An 18,337-nucleotide genomic window follows, 5' to 3' on the forward strand; every position below is an offset into this window, starting at 1 on the left:
GTTTGAACATATATATATATAGAAGTGATTTCTTGGGTGTCAACATTCTTTGTCTCAAATATATATATTGGTATAAACTTAAAACAAACAAACAAAAAATGCAGCTGCTACAATTTCCTAAGTGGAATCTTAGATTATTACTTTTAGATGTCTTCATATTTTTAATATACACTCAATGTTATAAATTTTCCTCTAAGCACTGGTTTTGCTGCATCCACAAATTTTGATAGGTTGTATGTTCATTTTCATTTAGTTCTAAATATTTTTTAATTTCTCTTGAGAATTCTTCATTTACCCACATGGGATTTGGAAATGTGTTGTATAATCTCCAAATATTTTTGGACTTTTGATCTTTCTGTTACTGATGTCTAGTTTAATTTCATTCTGGTCAAAAAGTATACTTTGTACGATATCTATTCTTTTAAATACATTAGGGTGTGTTTTACGGATCAGAATGTGTTCTATCTTGGTGAATGTTCCATGTGAGCTTGAGAAGAAGGTGTATTCTGCTGCTGCTGGATGAAGTATTTTATAAATATCAATTAGATCCAATTGTTCAGTTTCACTATATTTTTACTGATTTCCTGCCTGCTGGATCTGTCAATTACTGATAGAAGGGTATCAAAGTCTAATGGTGGATTTGTCTCTTTCTCTTTATAGTTTATTACTTTTTGCCTCACATAATTAGATGCTCTGTTGTTTAGTGCATACGCATTAAGGATTATTGTTTTCTTGGAGAATTGATCCCTCTATCATTATGTAATTTTCCCTTTTTATCCCTAACCAAGTGAGGAACCCTTTCTTAGTTTCCTCAACATGTTGAAAATTCCGGAATTAAAGTTCTTCCAAGATTCTCGTGTATTTTAGCTAGTGTTGATAGCTCAGAGATCCACTCTCTCACAAAGGACTCTATCACTGTCTCAGACCAAAATTGATGTTCTTTCCCACATAATAACGTTATACAAAAGAAGGGAGACCCAAGGGCACAGACAATTTCCAATGAATAAATGAATTCCTCAGCCAGTATAATTGTGATATAGATTGAAATGATAATTACAACTAAAACAACAGCTTTGAGGGCCAGCGCGGTGGCACAAGTGGTTAAGTGCGCATGCTCCTCTGCAGCGGCCCAGGGTTTGCAGGTTCAGACCCCAGGTGCGCACCGATGCACCACTTGGTAAGCCACACTGCGGCGGCATCCCATATAAAGTAGAGGAAGATGGGCACAGATGTTAGCTCAGGGCCACTCTTCCTCAAGAAAAAAAGGGCAGGATTGGCATCGGATGTTAGCTCAGGGCTAGTCCTCCTCACACACACACACACACAAAAACAGCTTTGAAAGGAGATATAAACCGTCTGAAAGAACTTTCCTCATTTGCTCCGTATTCACATAGTTAATGGGTAAATATTTAGTGGAAAGCATTCTGGTACATGCTAATGATCTAAAATAAAATGTCATGGTTCACCATCTTAAGCATATTATATATTATTAAAAGAGTCAAATATGCAACAAGTAATATCAACACAGTATGATAAATGCAATGATGGAATTATAAGCTTCTGATTACACCCAAAAGAGAGTGATTAGGGGCCTCTTCCTGTGGGCATTAGGCCAGAATTCACAACAGTGGTGCTAAAAGAGCTGTACCTTAAAAATGTCAAGATGAGGAAGATCATTCCAAGCAAAGAGAAAATAGCAAATAGAAAATCTTTTAAATATTACTCATTAATACAAACTCTTTAATCAATTCATTGGCTGTGAGAATTTGTAAGTTTTCTCAAGTCAATCTCATCCTTGGTTATTTTGTTGGCAAAGTTGGGGATAGGAATACCACCTACTTCTTAAGTTTATATAAACATGATAGTTATATACAACATATCCAATTTCAAAGCATTTATATGTCATAGGTGCTATACGTGCCATAGATTGGTTACTTACCAATACTTCAAAATTCACTCATGGTGACTGGAAACACTGATTACTGTAGCTTATATCTAAATCATATGGTTAAAAATACATATACAATGATATTAAGTGAATATTTCATGTTTGTTTTGCCAGGCTCCAGTAACATGACTGATTTTGGTTTATTTTTGGGTAGAAAAATTTCTCTCTCTTTGATATTATTCATAAATAATTTTCACTGTAAAAGCAATGGAATGTACTTTTAACACCATTAAGAGGCCTTATTTTTTTTCTCTTAAAGTGTACAGCATTTTTATCTAGCACAGGTTTATTGGCAAAATTCTTTGATTTTGACATACTTTATTCTAGGGTTCAGCAAACTTTTCTTTAAATATTTGAGGCCTCGAGGGTATATAGACGCTGTAGAAAACAGTCAATTCTACTGTTGTAGCACAAAAAAGCCATAGACAATACACAAATGAATGGGCTGGCTGTGTCCTAAAGAAACATTATTTACTAAAGTTGGTGGGTGCCAAAGAAGAGTGACATCATCCTCATGGAGGAATAGGAGTTTTCTACCATTTCTTCTCCAAAGAACACCAATTTAGACAATCACCCACAGATGAGAGAGCCTTTACAAAAGACCAGAGTCAGGTGGAGAAGTTCCAGCACACCACCGGAGCAAAACAATTTGAGACTGGATGCATTAAAGAGGGAAAGAGGATCAGTTTCACCTTACCCATGTAACCCCTTCCACAATGTGGCACAGCTCGGTGTTAGGAGAGAAGTTGGCCCATGATTTTTCCTGTGGGGGAAAATGAGAGCATGTGACTGAGTGCCCAGCTTCCTCAGTTATGTAGGGTGCTGCCAAAGAGACTTACTTCTTTCTTTCTACATCCAGAATACGGAATTGTACTGTGCGACTTGAGGGCAGGGAGTGAGCGAGATAACAGCAGATAGGGATCTCATAGGGCATCAAAAGGACATGGATCCTTCTAACTGGGTCACAGAATCCATCAGGAAGCCCATCCATAAGTCACTGGGGATGCCTCACCTGTAGATCACCCCAACCAGCCTATTGCCACCCCAGTGCTCTACACGCCACATGCACATACTCACCCCATGGCTGACGCCCTCTGCAGAATCCTGAAGGCAGTAAGAATGAGCTTTTGCAGATTGGCTAGTGAGCGTAAACAGAAAGCCAGCCTAACGCTGTGGGACTGGGAGAAACCACTCAAACTTAAGCATTCAGCACCAACCTAGGGAAAGCAAAAGGGAGGCTGTCAGCATTTGATCTCATTTTGTAGGATTGAAAGAAAGCATACAATCTTAAAAATTCCCATACAAGAAGGAAGAAGAGTATGCAGCAGGTGTATCCATAAAAAAGTTTTGAGAAAGCTGCAGAATCTCTGAAAGGGCTGAAAGAAGATATTTCCCTCCCAAAGCCAGTCAATAGAGACTGGAGGAGGTGAATCCTTCTTAAGATGCAAAGACAGCAACACAAAATTTCAAAGGACATAAAAAAATCAGGAAAACTTGACACCACCAAAGGAACACAATAATTTTCCAGTAACCGACCCCAAGGAAATAGAGATCAACAATTTCACCAATAAAGAATTTAAAATAGCAGTTTTAAGGAAGCTCAGTGAACTACAAGAAAACATAAAAAGACAATGCAATGAAATCACAAAAACAATACACAAAAAAATGAGAAGTTTAACAGAGATAGAAATCATGGAAAAGAAGCAACAGAAAAAATTGAGCTGAAAAATATAATGAATGAAATGAAAAATGCATGAGAGAGCATTAACATCAGCCTGGATCAAGTAGAAGAACGAATCTATAAAGTAGAAGATGGATCCTCTGAAATTACCCAGTCAGAGGAGAATAAAATTATCCAGTCAGGGTCAAAATGAAAAGGAGCAAAGAAAGCTTCCATGAATTATGAGATATCATTAATAAAAACAATATATGCATTACTGGAGTCCCAGAAGGAGAAGAGAGGGAGAAAGGGGCAGAAAGTTTATTTAAAGAAATAATGGCTGAAAATTTCTCAAATTTGGAGGGAGATTTGAATATTCAAGTCCATGAAGCTCATAAGTCCCCCACCAAATTTCAACCCAAAATGATCTTCTCCAAGACACATAATAAAACTGTTATAAAGCCAAAAAGAATTTTAAAGGCAACAAGAGAAAAAAAAAATTCCACCCACATAAGGGAATCCTCGTAAGGCTATCAGTGGATTTCCCAGAAGAAACCTTGTGGGCCAGGAGAAAGTGGAATGATATATTCAAAGTGCTGAAATAAAAAAAAACTGCCAATGAATATACTTCACCCAGCAAAGTTGTCCAATAGAAATGAAAGCGAGATAAAGACAAAGACTTTCCAAAACAAACAAAAGAGGAGGGAGTTCATCATCACAAGACTTGCCTTACAAGAAATGCTGAAAGGAGTTCTTCAAGCTGAAATAAAAGGAGGCTAACTAGGAATACAAAAACATAAAAACATATGAAAGTAAATAGTAAAATAAAAAATATTCTAATACTGGAATATGGCAGTGTATTAACCACTTAACTCTAGTATAAGGTTAAAGAACAAAAGTGAAAAAAAATAAGTATATGTACAATAATTTGTGTATGGACATACAATATAAAAAGATGTAAATTGTACATCAAAATATACAATGGAAAGGAGTAAAGTGTAATGTTGGTGTGCAATTGAAGTTAAATTGTTATCAGCTTAAAATAGACTGTTATATCTGTAAGATGTTATATACAAGCCTCATGGTAACCACAAAGCAAAAACCTACAGTACATACACAAAAGATATAAAGAAGGGAATCAAAGCACGCCGCTGTAGAAAATCATCAATTCACAAAGGAAGGCAGCATGAGAGGAACAAAGGGACAGGGAACTACAAAATAGCCAGAAAACAATTAGTAAGATGGCATTAGTAAGCCCTTATCCAAGCAATAATTACTCCAAATAGAAATAGATCAAATTCTCTAATCAAAAGGCATAGAGCAACAGACTCAACAGCAGTCTCAACTATATGCTGCCTACAAGACTCACTTCAGCTTTAAGGACACACATAGGACGCAGTGAATGTATAGAAAAAGATATAGCATGAAAATGGAAACCAAAAGAGAGTAGGAGTAGGTTTACTTACATCAGCCAAATAGACTTTACATCAAACACTGTAAAAAGAGACAAAGAAGGTCATTATATAATGATAAAGTGGTCAATTCATCAAGAGGATATAACAATTGTAAATATATATGCAACTAACATTAGAGTACTGAAATGTATTAAGCAAATACTAACAGATCTGAAGGGAGTGTTAGACAACAATACAGTAATAGTAGGGGACTTCAATACTCCACTTTCAGCAATGGATAAATCTTCCAGAAAGAAAATCAACAAGGAAACACTGGACTTGAACTATACTTTAGACCAAATAGAGCTAACAGACATATACCGAACATTCTATCCGATAACAGCAAAACACACATTCTCTCAAGCATGCATGGAACATTCTCCAGGATAGTTCATATGTTATATTACAAAACAAGTCTTAGCGTATGTGAGAAGACTAAAATCATACCACTTATCTTTTCCACTACAAAAGTATGAAATTAGAGATCAATAACAGGAGGAAAACTAGAAAATTCACAGATATATGGAAATTAAAAAATATACTCTTTTTTGTTGTTTTTATTGTGGTAACATTGGTTTACAACATTGTATAAATTTCGGGTGTACATCATTATACTTCTATTTCTGCATGGATTACATCATGTTCTCATGTTCACCACCCAAATACTAATTACAATCCATCACCACACACGTGCCTAATTATCACGTTCACCTTCCTCCCTCTCCCCTTCCCCTCTGGTAACCACCAATCTGATCTCTGTCTCTATGTGTTTGTCTGCTGTTGTTATTATCTACTACTTAATGAGTGAGATCATACGGTATTTGATCTTCTCTCTCTGACTTATTTCACTTTGCCTAATACCTTCCATGTCCATCCATGTTGTCACAAATGGCTGGATTTCATCATTTCTTATAGCTGAGTAGTATTCCATTGTGTATATATACCACCTCTGCTTCCACGTCTTGGTTAATGTGAATAATGCTGCAATGAACACAGGGGTGCGTGTATCTTACTCATTGGTGTTTTCACGTTCTTTGGATAGATACCCAGCGGTGGAATAGCTGGATCGTATGGTAGTTCTGTCCTTAATTTTTTGAGGAATCTCCATACTGTTTTCCATAGTGGCTGTACCAGGTTGCACTCCCACCAGCAGTGTATGAGAGTTCCCTTCTCTCCACATCCTCTCCAACACTTGCTGTTTCCTGTCTTGCTAATTATAGCCATTCTGACAGGTGTGAGGTGATACCTCATTGTAGTTTTGATTTGCACTTCCCTGAGAGTTAATGATGTTGAACATCTTTTCATGTGCCTGTTGGCCATCTGTATATCTTCTTTGGAGAAATGTCTGTTCAGGTCTTTTGCCCATTTTTAATTGGGTTGGTAGTTTCTTTGTTGTTGAGATGCATGAGTTCTTTATATATTTTGGAGATTAAGCCCTTATCAGATGTATGGTTTGCAAATATCTTCTCCCAATTGTTAGGTTGTCTTTTCGTTTTGTTGATGGTTTTCTTTGCTGTGCAGAAGCTTTTTAGTTTGATGTAGTCCCATTTGTTTATTTTTTCTATTGTTTCTCTTGCCTGGTCAGACATGGTGCTTGAAAATATATTGCTAAGACCCATGTCGAAGCGCATACTGCCTATGCTTTCTTCTAGAAGTTTCACAGTTTCAGGTCTTACATTCAAGTCTTTAATCCATTTGGAGTTAATTTTTGTGTATGGTGTAAGGTAATGGTCTACTTTCATTTATTTGCATGTGGCTGTCCAGTTTCCCAACACCATTTGTTGAAGAGACTTTTCTTTCTCCATTATATAAACAATATACTCTTGAACAACCAATGAGTCAAAGAAGAAAACAAAATAATATTCAAAAAATATCTTGAAAGAAATTCAAATGGAAACAAACACATCAAACATATGAGATGCAACAAACACAGTTCTAAGAAAAATCTTCTAGTTCTAAATGCGTACACAAGAAAAGAAAGATCTCAAATAAACAACCTAAATTTACAACTAAAAAAAGAAGTCCAACTAAGCCAGAAGTTAGCAGGAAGTAACAAAAGAAGAAAGGAAGTCACAAAGACCAGAGCAGAAATAAATAAAATAGAGACCAGAAAACCAATAGAAAATATGGATGAAACTAAGAGTTGGCTTTTTTTGGAAAGATAAAAAATATTCGCAAGCCTTTAGCTAGACTAAGAAAAAGGAGAAATGACTCAAAAAGTAAAATCAGAAATGAAAGACTAGACTTTACATCTGATACAATAAAAATATAAAGGATCATAAAAGACTGTTATAAATAATTACATGCCAACAAACTGGATAACCTTGAAGAAATAAATAAATTCCTAGAAACATACAACCTACCAAGACAGACTCATGAAGAAATAGAAACTCTGAACAAAGCAATAACAAGAAAGGACATTGAATCATTAATCAAAAAATTCCCAACAAAGAAAACCCCAGGACCGGATGGTTTCACTGGTGAATTCTACCAACATTGAAAGAAGTAACACCAATCCTTCTCAAACTCTTCCAAAAACTGAAGAGGAGGCAACATTCCCAAACTCATTTCACAAGGCCAGCATACTCTGATAGCAAAGCTACAAGCATACTAAAAAAAAAAAGAAAATTATGGGCCAATATCCCTGATAAATATAGATACAAATATCCTTAACAAAATACTAGCAAACCAAATTCAATAGCACATGAAAAGGATTATACACCATGATCAAGTGGGATTTATTCTTGAGATGCAAGGATCTCTCAAAATATGCATATCAATAACTATGATACACCACATTAACAGAATAAAAGATAAAAATCATGCAATCATCTCAATAGAAGCAGAAAAAACATTTGACAATATTCAGCAGCCTTTCATGATAAAAACTCTCAACAAATTGCGTATAGAAGGAGCATAGCTCAATATAATAAAAGCCATATATGTCACTTCACATACGCGATGGTGAAAGCTTTAAATCTTTCCTCTAAGGTCAGTAACAAGATCATTATCTCAATGAGATGTCTGCACTCTCACATTCATTGAAGCTTTAGTCACAATAGCCAAGCCACAAAAAAAACCTAAGTGTCCGTTGGTGGATGAAAGGAGAAAGAAAATGTGATACACACACATGCACACACACATACAATGGATTATTATTCAGCCGTAAAAACAATGGAAATCTTGTGACATGTGGCAACATGGAGGGACCATGATGGCATTATGCTAAGTGGAATAAATCAGACAAAGACAAATACTGCATGATCTCCATTACACGTGGAATCTAAAAAAGTCAAACTCATAGAAACAGGGAGTAGAATGGTGGTTCCCAGGGGCTAGGGGGTGGGAGAAATGGAGACATGTAGGTCAAAGGGTACAAACTTTCAGTTATAAAATGACTAAGATCCGGGGATCTAATATACAGCATGGAAACTATATTTAATAATCCTCTATTACATAGTTGAAAGTTGCTAAGAGTATGGATGTCAAATGTTCTCACTACAAATTTAAAAACAAAAAAATTAGATGAGGTGATGGAGATGTTAACTAACCTTGCTGCAGTAATCACATTGCAATGTATACGCATATCAAATCATCATACTGTGCACCTTAAACTTACACAATGTTTCAGGTCAATTATATTTCAATAAAACTGGAAAAATAAAACAGGTGGCTGCCAGGATTTCACCTCTGGGCTGTAGTTTACCAACCCTTGCTTTAGTCTATTTAATTTTTTCTCCCTAATGTGACAAATGGTAATGGCCAGCATAGAAAAAATATCAGGCCCAGCCAGTCCTTCAGGCAAGGAAAATTATTACAAAAACGGTCGAAATTATTGAGAAAGATCACGATAAGCTTGAAATCTGCACTCAGTATGATGTATTTTAGACTCTATGAACTGCAAACGGCTGGAATTGTATCTTTTGTAATTCTAAGTGCCTGAAGTCATTACATATTAATACAGTAAATTCTAAATAAAGGTTTTACATGATGTCATTGAGAGAATACAAAATTTGGAAGCAAAATTCATAGAAAATGAGTGTTGTTTATCATAATTAAATAAGTCCACCAAAAATTCATAACTTTCTCTTTTAACTTATTTTATCTGAACATGAAATTTCTACTTTGACTATGTGACTAGTATGTGCTGTGTGGATAGTGAAAGGAAAAAAGGATAAAAAGAAAAAGAAATCACCTTGGCTTGAACAACAGTAGCTCACATCCATTCTAAGAAACTAACATCAACTTTTCTGGCAAGACTCCATTGGTGGTTTATTTTTCATTAACCACTGATTCTTGATAGAAGAGCTTACCAGCAGTAAAAATTAAAAAAAAATAAATAAAATGAAATACGGAAAAAATAACCTTGAGCTATCCAAGGTAGAACCATTTCTGACAGAAGATTAAAAACATACTTTCAAATCTTTTTTTTCTATTACTGAATAGTTGCTATCCAAAAATAATTTTGAATACCATATAGAATGCATGAATTTTGGATTTGGAGTGAATCTTTTTAATACTGAGATAACTGCCAGGATAATTTGAATCTAGTAACATTTAAACCAAGATGATAGTAATAACAATAAAATATTTAAAGATTAAAACCAAATGAAAAGTAAACATTAATATAATATTCATTGGTATTAATAGGTGAATATGATACAGAATAAGCTGATTTTGAACATTTTCGCATCAACTGTACATCTGTGTAGTTAGATGTCGATAAAAACAGATGGTGTGGTGAGTTAAAACTGCTAATGTAAAATATGTGATCTGGAGTGCAAGAGTTGAAAGAATTCATCTGGGCCAGATCAAGATGCCAAGGTAATAATGTATGGATCACACTTCGTCAGGAATAAGTGGCACTTTTTTTCTTTTCCAAAATAAAGCATACTTACACATCCCCTTTTTGTGGTGAGCAGTTTCCCTCAATAAAGATTTGCCATGTCAGTTTCAAGTCAGGCCTTTCATTCACATTGTGCTCAAAGCCTGTAATCTCTGGGAGGTTTTCTTAAGCGCTGTGAAGGAGATGAAAAAAAAAAAAAATCAAAGAGCGAAAGGAGGAATAAGAAAGTAAAAGAAAGAAAAAATAGAATAAAAAATACAGATGGAAAGGAAACTCCAGCCCATCCTTTCTTTTGTTTTTCTTAGAAATGTAGAACTAGACACAGAAGTTTGTGAAAATAGTAGGAAATATCTTTGCTGATTTTGGTTGGTTATTACATTTTCAAGATTTTACTGGCTACATTCAGATACTATACTAAGAGGCATAGCAATGACACCAATTAAGTTTATACAGTTTTTCAAACCTCACTATTGTTCATCTATTCCAAGAACAAGACATGAAACAGTCTAGCATTTGGCTAAGGTATGGTTATTTCCATGTAAATAATCTTCTAGATATAATAAAAGTAATGAGCTGATATGGTCCAGGCAATTATTTTCCATGGGATGAGGATGTCTGTACTTTTCTCAGTTTGGGCTCTGAAATCTTTTTCTCCTCACACAGACTAAGAAGAAAAAACATGACATCGTATTGGCACTGGGGAATCTTTTGTTCCATGATGGATGTGTTCCTTCAAGGAAGAGGAGGACGCTACTGGCCTCATTCATTAAGTTGATGTAATGGTGGCATGAACTACCATCCACAGAGATTTTCAGTTGAATGTTATCCCACCAATCACTTTCTCACAGCCTAATGGAGCGTCCCTGACATCAGAGTCTGATAAACTGCCCAGTGCCAATTAAAAAAGACACTATCCCTGTCAGTCATTTAGCTGCAATATCCTCCTTTACCAGATTAGGTTCCATAAAAATGACAGGAATGATGAAAGTTTATTTGTAAAATTCTTCACTTTAATTTTTGAAGCTACGCAAGCTTCTGTATTTCCACACACCGGGTCCAAAGTCAGGAAGGGCACTTACTTATTGATGTCATTAGAAAACCATTCTAAGTAGATATTATTGTAACAGAAATACGGAAGGACTCAAACTTTTAGAGTAAAAATAAAATAACTGTGAAGAAACAACACCCATTCATTTTTCAAATACGTACTGATAACTTCCCAACACCAAAGACGCCTGCTTTCTTAATAGATGCGTAGGTGGCATAAACTCTGAAGTTTCCCTCTGCCCCTTACTGCCCACCTCTCCCAACTCATGTCAAATTGTTAGGTTTTACAAAACCTCTCTCTTGCCTACAAAAACATTTTCCACTTTAGTCCGCAGATTTCAGTCATAATGCAAAGTTCTCTGAACACACACCAGCCTCTGCTTTTTGATAGGTTTATTGCCAAGTTACTGAAAAACGGATTTTAATGTTCCTTATTTACCCCCATTAAAATCTCCTTTAGGAACTTTTAGTATTCAACACAGAAGGAGCAGTATTTTAGTGCACTTTTATCATGGGAATTCTTTAATGACTATATCCTGTTCTCTTGCTTGAGACACAGCATACCACACTGGTAAAGAGCTTTGTGTCAGACTATTCGAGTTTGCATCTCATCTCCATTATTCACTAGTTGCATGACATTGGGCAAGTCACTTAACTGTTCTATGCTTGTGTGCCCTTCTAATAAGATTATTATAAGGTTTAAATGTAAATTAAATACAAATACTTAGAAAAGTGACAAGCACATTATTAGCATTCACTGTGTGTTAGCCATTATTAGTTATTCACATCAAATACAAAGTTAACATCTCTCTTGAAACAAAGTAAATCTAAATGCAATCATTCTTTCATTTAAAAAGCATTTGGTATACCAGGCTATAGACTAGGTATTAGGAATATTTAGATGAATTAAAAAATGCAAATGCCCTCCAAGAATTTACGGACAGCTAGGGGGATAGGCGTATACATGCAAAGCAGTAGGTCAATCATAAAAATATTAATAGGTGCTAATGTTGTAGGGTGGAAATATCATAATTGTATTGTTTACTCCTTTAAGACACACACTCTCTTCAAAAATTTTAGATAAAAATACAAGTTTCCATAATTTATCTCTTTTTGTTAATCCTATTGCCTAGGTCAGTGGTACATTTGCGCCAGTTACTCTAATAAAAGGAAACACTTGGAGGAACCATTCTTTAACTTTGCTGAGAGGACAAGGTTCAGTCTAGGGCACTGTGCTTTCTTCTTGAGCTATTTAATGATGGAACCTCATTCTAAATCCTGTTAGGACACCTGGTTTCACTTTGGCATTGGAAACTTCATATTGTTTTTCGTTTCCCGCTTTTCTCTTCTACAAAAATATCAAATTAGCAATCTTGCAAGAATTTTGAGGGACTTCTGATATCTACCCAACATAAATAATTATTATAAAATAGATGAAGCACCTATTTTCAGGCATTAGACAATAGCTAGCCCAAGGCTGTGATCCTGGAGAGACGGCAAACATATGAGAAGAGGTCCATATTCACCCTGTTTTTTTTTTTTTTGTTTTGACCTTGGAGCACTTTACAGACAGAGGTGATCCCACTAGGCAGAGTAGACTAAACTGACAGTTTGGGGCTGCTGACAATTTGAGGTATAGTGATAACAAAAAGGAAAGAAGTGACTAAGCAAGCCACTCTAGAACTCTGCATAAGGATCCCTTTGAGTCTTTTACCATATACGTATGATGCTTAGAACAAGATGCCATGAGACCTGGACGAAATCAGCTCCTGGAAGGAGAGAGGACTGGGAGCTGACAAGAGATTCAGAGGTCATACAGCACGGGGAGAAACGGAAGTTCTAAACAGTCAGAGTAGCCAAGGTCAACAGACCCTGGTAAATATATGAAGCACATAGTCAAGACCTCCCTCTCCCTCAAAAACAACTATACTTAGGAGTGGAACTACTCCAGAGCTACCATAACCAAACCTAAAAACAAGCCTTGACAGAATAAAGCTGATCCTTCAGAAAATTAAATGCCAGAAAGAAAAGATAAATTAACACTCTTATATGGAAGAAAACAAAATCCAGACACAATAAAATAGCAGGCGTAGGGTCCAGTATACAATAAAAAGTTACCAAACATGAGGCTAAGCAGGAAAGGTGACTGATAACCAAGATAATAAGCAATTAACAGAAACAGAGGCAGTGATGACAGAGACATTGGAATTAGAGGATAAGGAATTCAAAGTAGCAATGAAAACATTAAAAAATACATTCAATCATCTAAAAGAAAATTAGAAAAAAAACATAATGGGTGAACAATCAGGAAATGCAAATAAAAATCAAATATAAATTGGGTATACAAATGGAAAGTAAGAGAAAAAACCAAACAGAAATTCAAGATCTGGAAAACACAAAATCTGAAATGATAAATGAAGGGATGGGGTTAATAGTAATTCAACAGTAATTTAAACACTCCAGAAGAAGGGATATAAGAATTTGAAAAAAGTCAATAAAAGTACTCCAAACTGAAGAAAAGAAAGTATATGAAAAACTGAAGATAATGAAGAGTGATTTAGTGACCTGTAGGATGATATTTGGAGGTCTGACTTAAGAGCTCATCTCTGAACTGCTATGTCCATGTTAGCTTAATGGTAGTAATATGCTTAAATAACCTGCCATCTGTAGGTTGCTACAGGATGTCCAGTTCTAAATATGAAAATCTAACACAAAATTTGCCTATGTTTCATGCAATTTAAAAAGTGGTTTAAAGAGTTTTGTCTGGTTTGGAGATGATAGGAAGAAGAATTCACTGCAGCTGTTATTTATTTAGCCAATAGTTATTTAGGAAGATGAATTGCACAATGCTAGGTTTTCAAACTTGGAATACGTCATTTCATAAAAATTTATCTTTTGTGTATCTAAATCTATAAAATCCTTTATTTTGTTCTAGAACAGAAGATGATTCTGTCTTTACATATAAGTATAGTCTACTAGATATATGTCTTTTATTTACAAAAATCAAAAGTAACCAGATTTAGATATTTACTGTTGCCTTTTTAAACCTCACCAAATACACAGATAACTCTAGTGATCCCATTGCATCTGAGTCATCTCTATTTTCCTACATTTTTAAAGAAAATTTGTGTTTTGAAATATCTATCATTTTTGTCAGTTGTCTAAACGCTGTTTTAAATTCCATGAGCTTTAAAAACATTTTTTCCTTTCACATTTGTTTTGCTTAGCTAAAGCCCATCAGAGAAATGTTATGTTTTATGTATAGTCTTTCAAAATATATTGTCATGGTTTGATATTTTATGACTAGATTGAAAATTTGCAATTAGTATAATGCTGCAATTTTGAACATCATTAGGAAGGGAAACCAACTGGCATTTATCAAGTCCTACCCTGGGTCAGACACTGTACTTGAGTCTTGACCTGCCCCCAAAGTGTGGTGTTATTATTACCATCTTGTGCAAGAGACACTTCAGACTACAATCATTAAACAGAGTCAAGCAGCCAATAAGTGACAAAATCAGAATATAAACTCCAAGGATCACACTTTTACCTCTAGGATACTTTTTCAGTGGGGAAGTGGAAAGCCATAGTGACTTTGTCTCAAGGTTTTATGATTCAGTTACTAAATCATGCTATTTTTGTCACCTTCAATAAAACCCTTTTATTTGGTTCTTCTTATCTACACCTTTACCTGGGAGATTAGTGTGACTTTATCTTTTTTTCCTCAAACTAGTTTTTAGATAAATATAAATATTTTATAGTTTGCATTTTTTTGGTATTCATCTTCTCCATGATGGCTTTTAAAATCTCTAAGCTCAACGTTATACAGGGCACAGAACCATATAACACTAGGTAGTTGAAAACTTAGATTTACCTCAAGGTGATCAAGTTGGTGTTAATTTAGAACTGACACTCAGGACCAGAAATGTAAGGTTATTTTTCCAAAGGCACAAAGAATATTTTAGGTTAGAAATATGAAAAACCATTCAGAAAACTTTCTGACGTATTTCTCTCTTTTCCTTCTTTTTTCCCTATAATATCTCATAAATCAAAAGGAATTTCCAATGGTGCCTTTCTTAATAAATGTTCCCAATTTGTAGTGACGTTAAAAGATGTTATGTGAAAAATACATCCAAAGGTCACATAAATTTGGCAAACACTGGCTCTAACAAAATCAAATGAATTTATATAGAGAAGAGCAGAGGTCTTTTAAAATGCCCACACGCACTGTGATTCCCTGAACCATATACCAAAAGGAGCGTCCCCAGCCTTATTTGATAAATCATTCCTCTTGTAGTGGTTGGTCTTTTAAACTATTGTTTCAGGCAACAAACTTTGTGAAGTATTTTCTGAATGGGTCTACTGATCTTAACCTATAGGACCAAGTCAACTTTCCTTTTAGATAAGAATTTGGAACAAGCAGAGATCTTCTATATACATCCATAATAAGAACTGTATTATATACACTATTTTCATTTAATCTGCACAACACCTGGTCATATATTATGCTTCCATTTCACAGATGTGACATCTGAGTGACCAAGACTTACTTGCTGACTGTTAGCTTATGACGTGGCAAAATGTACTGCCTCATCACCCCCCAGAAGAAAACATGGACAAGTTCTAAAGCAAAATTAAATGAAAAGGTATTCAATGAAGAACAACGTCTGAGATAGAGGGTACAAAACACTGGCAGCTACAGTACCTGTGTGATAGCAGCTGATGGTTGAGAAAAAGTAAGGAGAAATGATGAGGTATTTACAACCACTAAGAAAGGAGGAAGCCCCAGCAGCAGTATGAGAGTGGCCAGGGAAGGGCCCAGTTGGTCCTGACCACTGGCCCATTTCTACCTTCAGTCACTTCAGAGAAAAACTAATGACAGCCTTGGTATTGTGGATGTCGTCTTCCTCCTCAACCTATCAAATCCCGTTGCCTGTCCACAGAAGTCACTGCAAACAGCAGAGGTTCAGAGGACCCTGGCTGACTTTGTTTCAATGATGTGTGCATTTGCTTTTCCTTCAGCTGTCTTGGTTGTAACCTCTAATTTTCCAAAAAGAACAGGACATAAATATCCAAATTCATCTTTCATCAAAATTTTTTTTCCTTACTGCAAAAAAAAAGTTACTCTAACTCTACAGGATCCAAAGGTAAAGCTGCCTTGAGATACTTTTGAGATGTAAAGCATCTGGTGGTTCCTGAGTTGAGGGCCTGAAGCTGGAGATGTTTCGGGTAACTTTCTACCTCATCTTCCTTTTGGCTGTGTTCTGGATTGCTAATCAGGTTGAATGGTTTGAGGACCATGTTATACAGCGCAAGAGGGAGCTGTGACCACCTGAGAAGGAGGGCTAGTCCCAAGAGCTGGAAGACTTCAAAGAGAGGATATGGAAGCAGCAGGAGCAGAAGCTCCTTCAAGCTGCCTGGCAGAGCTCCCGAGGCCTCCAAGTGCTTGAATCCTAGTCCCTCTACCCACAAAATAACACTACCTTGTTAAAAAAAAAAAAAAATTGAATTGTTTGTTTTCTCACTATTGAGTCTTCAGAGTTGTTAATATATTCTGGATACAAGTTTGCTGTCAGATATACGGTTTGTAAATATTTTCTTCCAGTCTGTGGCTTGTATTTTCATTGTTTTACAGTGACTTTCAAAGAGCAGAAGTTTTTAATTTAGATGAAACCCAGATTATATATTTTCTTCTCTTATGAACTATGCTTTTTCTATGTTTAAATTTTTTTTTGTATATAGAAATGCAAGTGATTTTTATATTGATTCAAATTTGCTTATTGCCTTTAGTAGCATTTCTCTAGATTCTATAGACTTTTCTATATAGACTGGTCTGTGAACATGGGGAGTTTCACTTCTTCCTTTCTTATGTGAATAATATTTATTTCTTTTTCTTGCCTTATACCACTCACTATAACCTCTAGAAAAATGTGCAATAGAAGTGATGAGAGCAGACAACCTTACCTTACACACGACGTTAGGAAAAGTGCATTCAGTCTTTCACCGTTAAGTATGTTCAAGCAAATTTTGCTTCATGTATTCAATAAATTTATTTAATAAGTGTATAAATGTTTACGATTTTTATGTCCACTTTATGATTATTAAATGACCCTCTTTATCCCTGGTAATGTACTTTGCTCTGAAATCTACTTCATCTGATATTAATATAGCCACTCCATCCTTATTTTAACTAGCATTAACATGGTATATCTTTTTACATTCGTTACTTTTAATCTATTTTTTTACAACCTCACAATTTCTGCCATTTATATGGAGTATTTTGGCCTTTTACATTAACATAATCATTGACATTGTTGGGTTTAAACCTAACAAATTCTTGGTTTTTTCTTTTGAATCTTTGATACTCTATTTCTCATTCTTTTGAAATTCAAATCTTATCTTCTATGTTAGTTTTTACCTACAATAATTTTTTGTGATTGCTATACAGTTTGTAGTATAATCATGTAATTTACCATAGTTTATTTTCACTGGAGAATATACCACTTCACATATTGTACAAGAACCATAGAGAATACTTCCATTTTTCCCTTCTTACTTTTGTCCTATTGTTATCATACATTTTACTTCTAGATGTGTTATCGAAATCAGAACATATTTTTTTCTTCTTTAAATGGTCAATTACACTGTAAAGACATTTAAAGAAAAAGAAGTCTTTTATGGTTACCCATATGGTTACCATTTCCTCTGCTTTTCATTTCTTTGTGCAATCCAGATTTTCATCAAGTGTTATTTTCCTTCTGCCCAAAGGACTTCCTCTAACATTACTTCTAAGTGCAGTTTTCACTGCTGATTTTTTGTTTTTGTTTTTGTATGTGTGAAAAAGTCTTTATTTTGAGTTTGAAAGATATTTTAAATGGTTATAATATTCTAGTTGGCAAGGTTTCTCTTGTCAGTCCTTGCACTGTCTTTGAAGTCTCCTGTTACCGTTAATTTTTTCCTGGTATGTAAGGTGTCTTTTGGTTTCCCGGCTGTTTTTAAGATTTTTCTCTTTAGTCATTCATTTTAGCAATTTGATTATGAAGTAACTTGGTATACTTTGTATTTATTGTATTAGGGTTTGTTGAGTTGCTAGGGTTTGTCAGTTAACAATTATTGTCAAATTTAGAAAAATTTCAATTATTACTTCTTCATATTCTTTGCCTTTCATCCTACCCCCACCTCTCCTTTAGGGACTCTGATTACACATATTAATCTTCTTGACATTTTCCCACAGCTCACTGATGGTTCGTTCATTTACTTCAGGTTCCTTTTTTTTTTCTGTTTCCTTGTGGATAGTTTCTTTCCCTGAGTCTTCATGTTCACTAATCTTTTCTTCTACAGTGTCTAATATTCTATTAAATTTTCAATGCAAACTTGCATTT

At 35.1% G+C, this 18,337-nt stretch overlaps 1 long non-coding RNA gene and 1 pseudogene across 1 annotated transcript in view; one reads left to right on the forward strand and one right to left on the reverse strand.

Annotated features, from left to right (window-relative positions):
• LOC147914396 (uncharacterized) overlaps positions 1–18,337 on the reverse strand; it is a 61,199-nt gene that overhangs the window by 3,666 nt on the left and 39,196 nt on the right. The window contains exons 2-5 of the long non-coding RNA XR_015555441.1: positions 9,961–10,080; positions 5,075–5,102; positions 3,026–3,145; positions 2,646–2,711 (exon numbers count right to left, since the gene is read on the reverse strand). This is a non-coding gene — a long non-coding RNA (uncharacterized LOC147914396). The remainder of the gene's footprint in view (positions 1–2,645; positions 2,712–3,025; positions 3,146–5,074; positions 5,103–9,960; positions 10,081–18,337) is intronic.
• Positions 16,167–16,412, forward strand: LOC101399505 (protein PET100 homolog, mitochondrial pseudogene; annotated as a pseudogene).

The sequence above is a fragment of the Ceratotherium simum genome, chromosome 20, assembly GCF_057802395.1.
Source record: "Ceratotherium simum simum isolate JZ-2026a chromosome 20, ASM5780239v1, whole genome shotgun sequence".
Classification (NCBI taxonomy): Eukaryota; Metazoa; Chordata; class Mammalia; order Perissodactyla; family Rhinocerotidae; genus Ceratotherium; species Ceratotherium simum.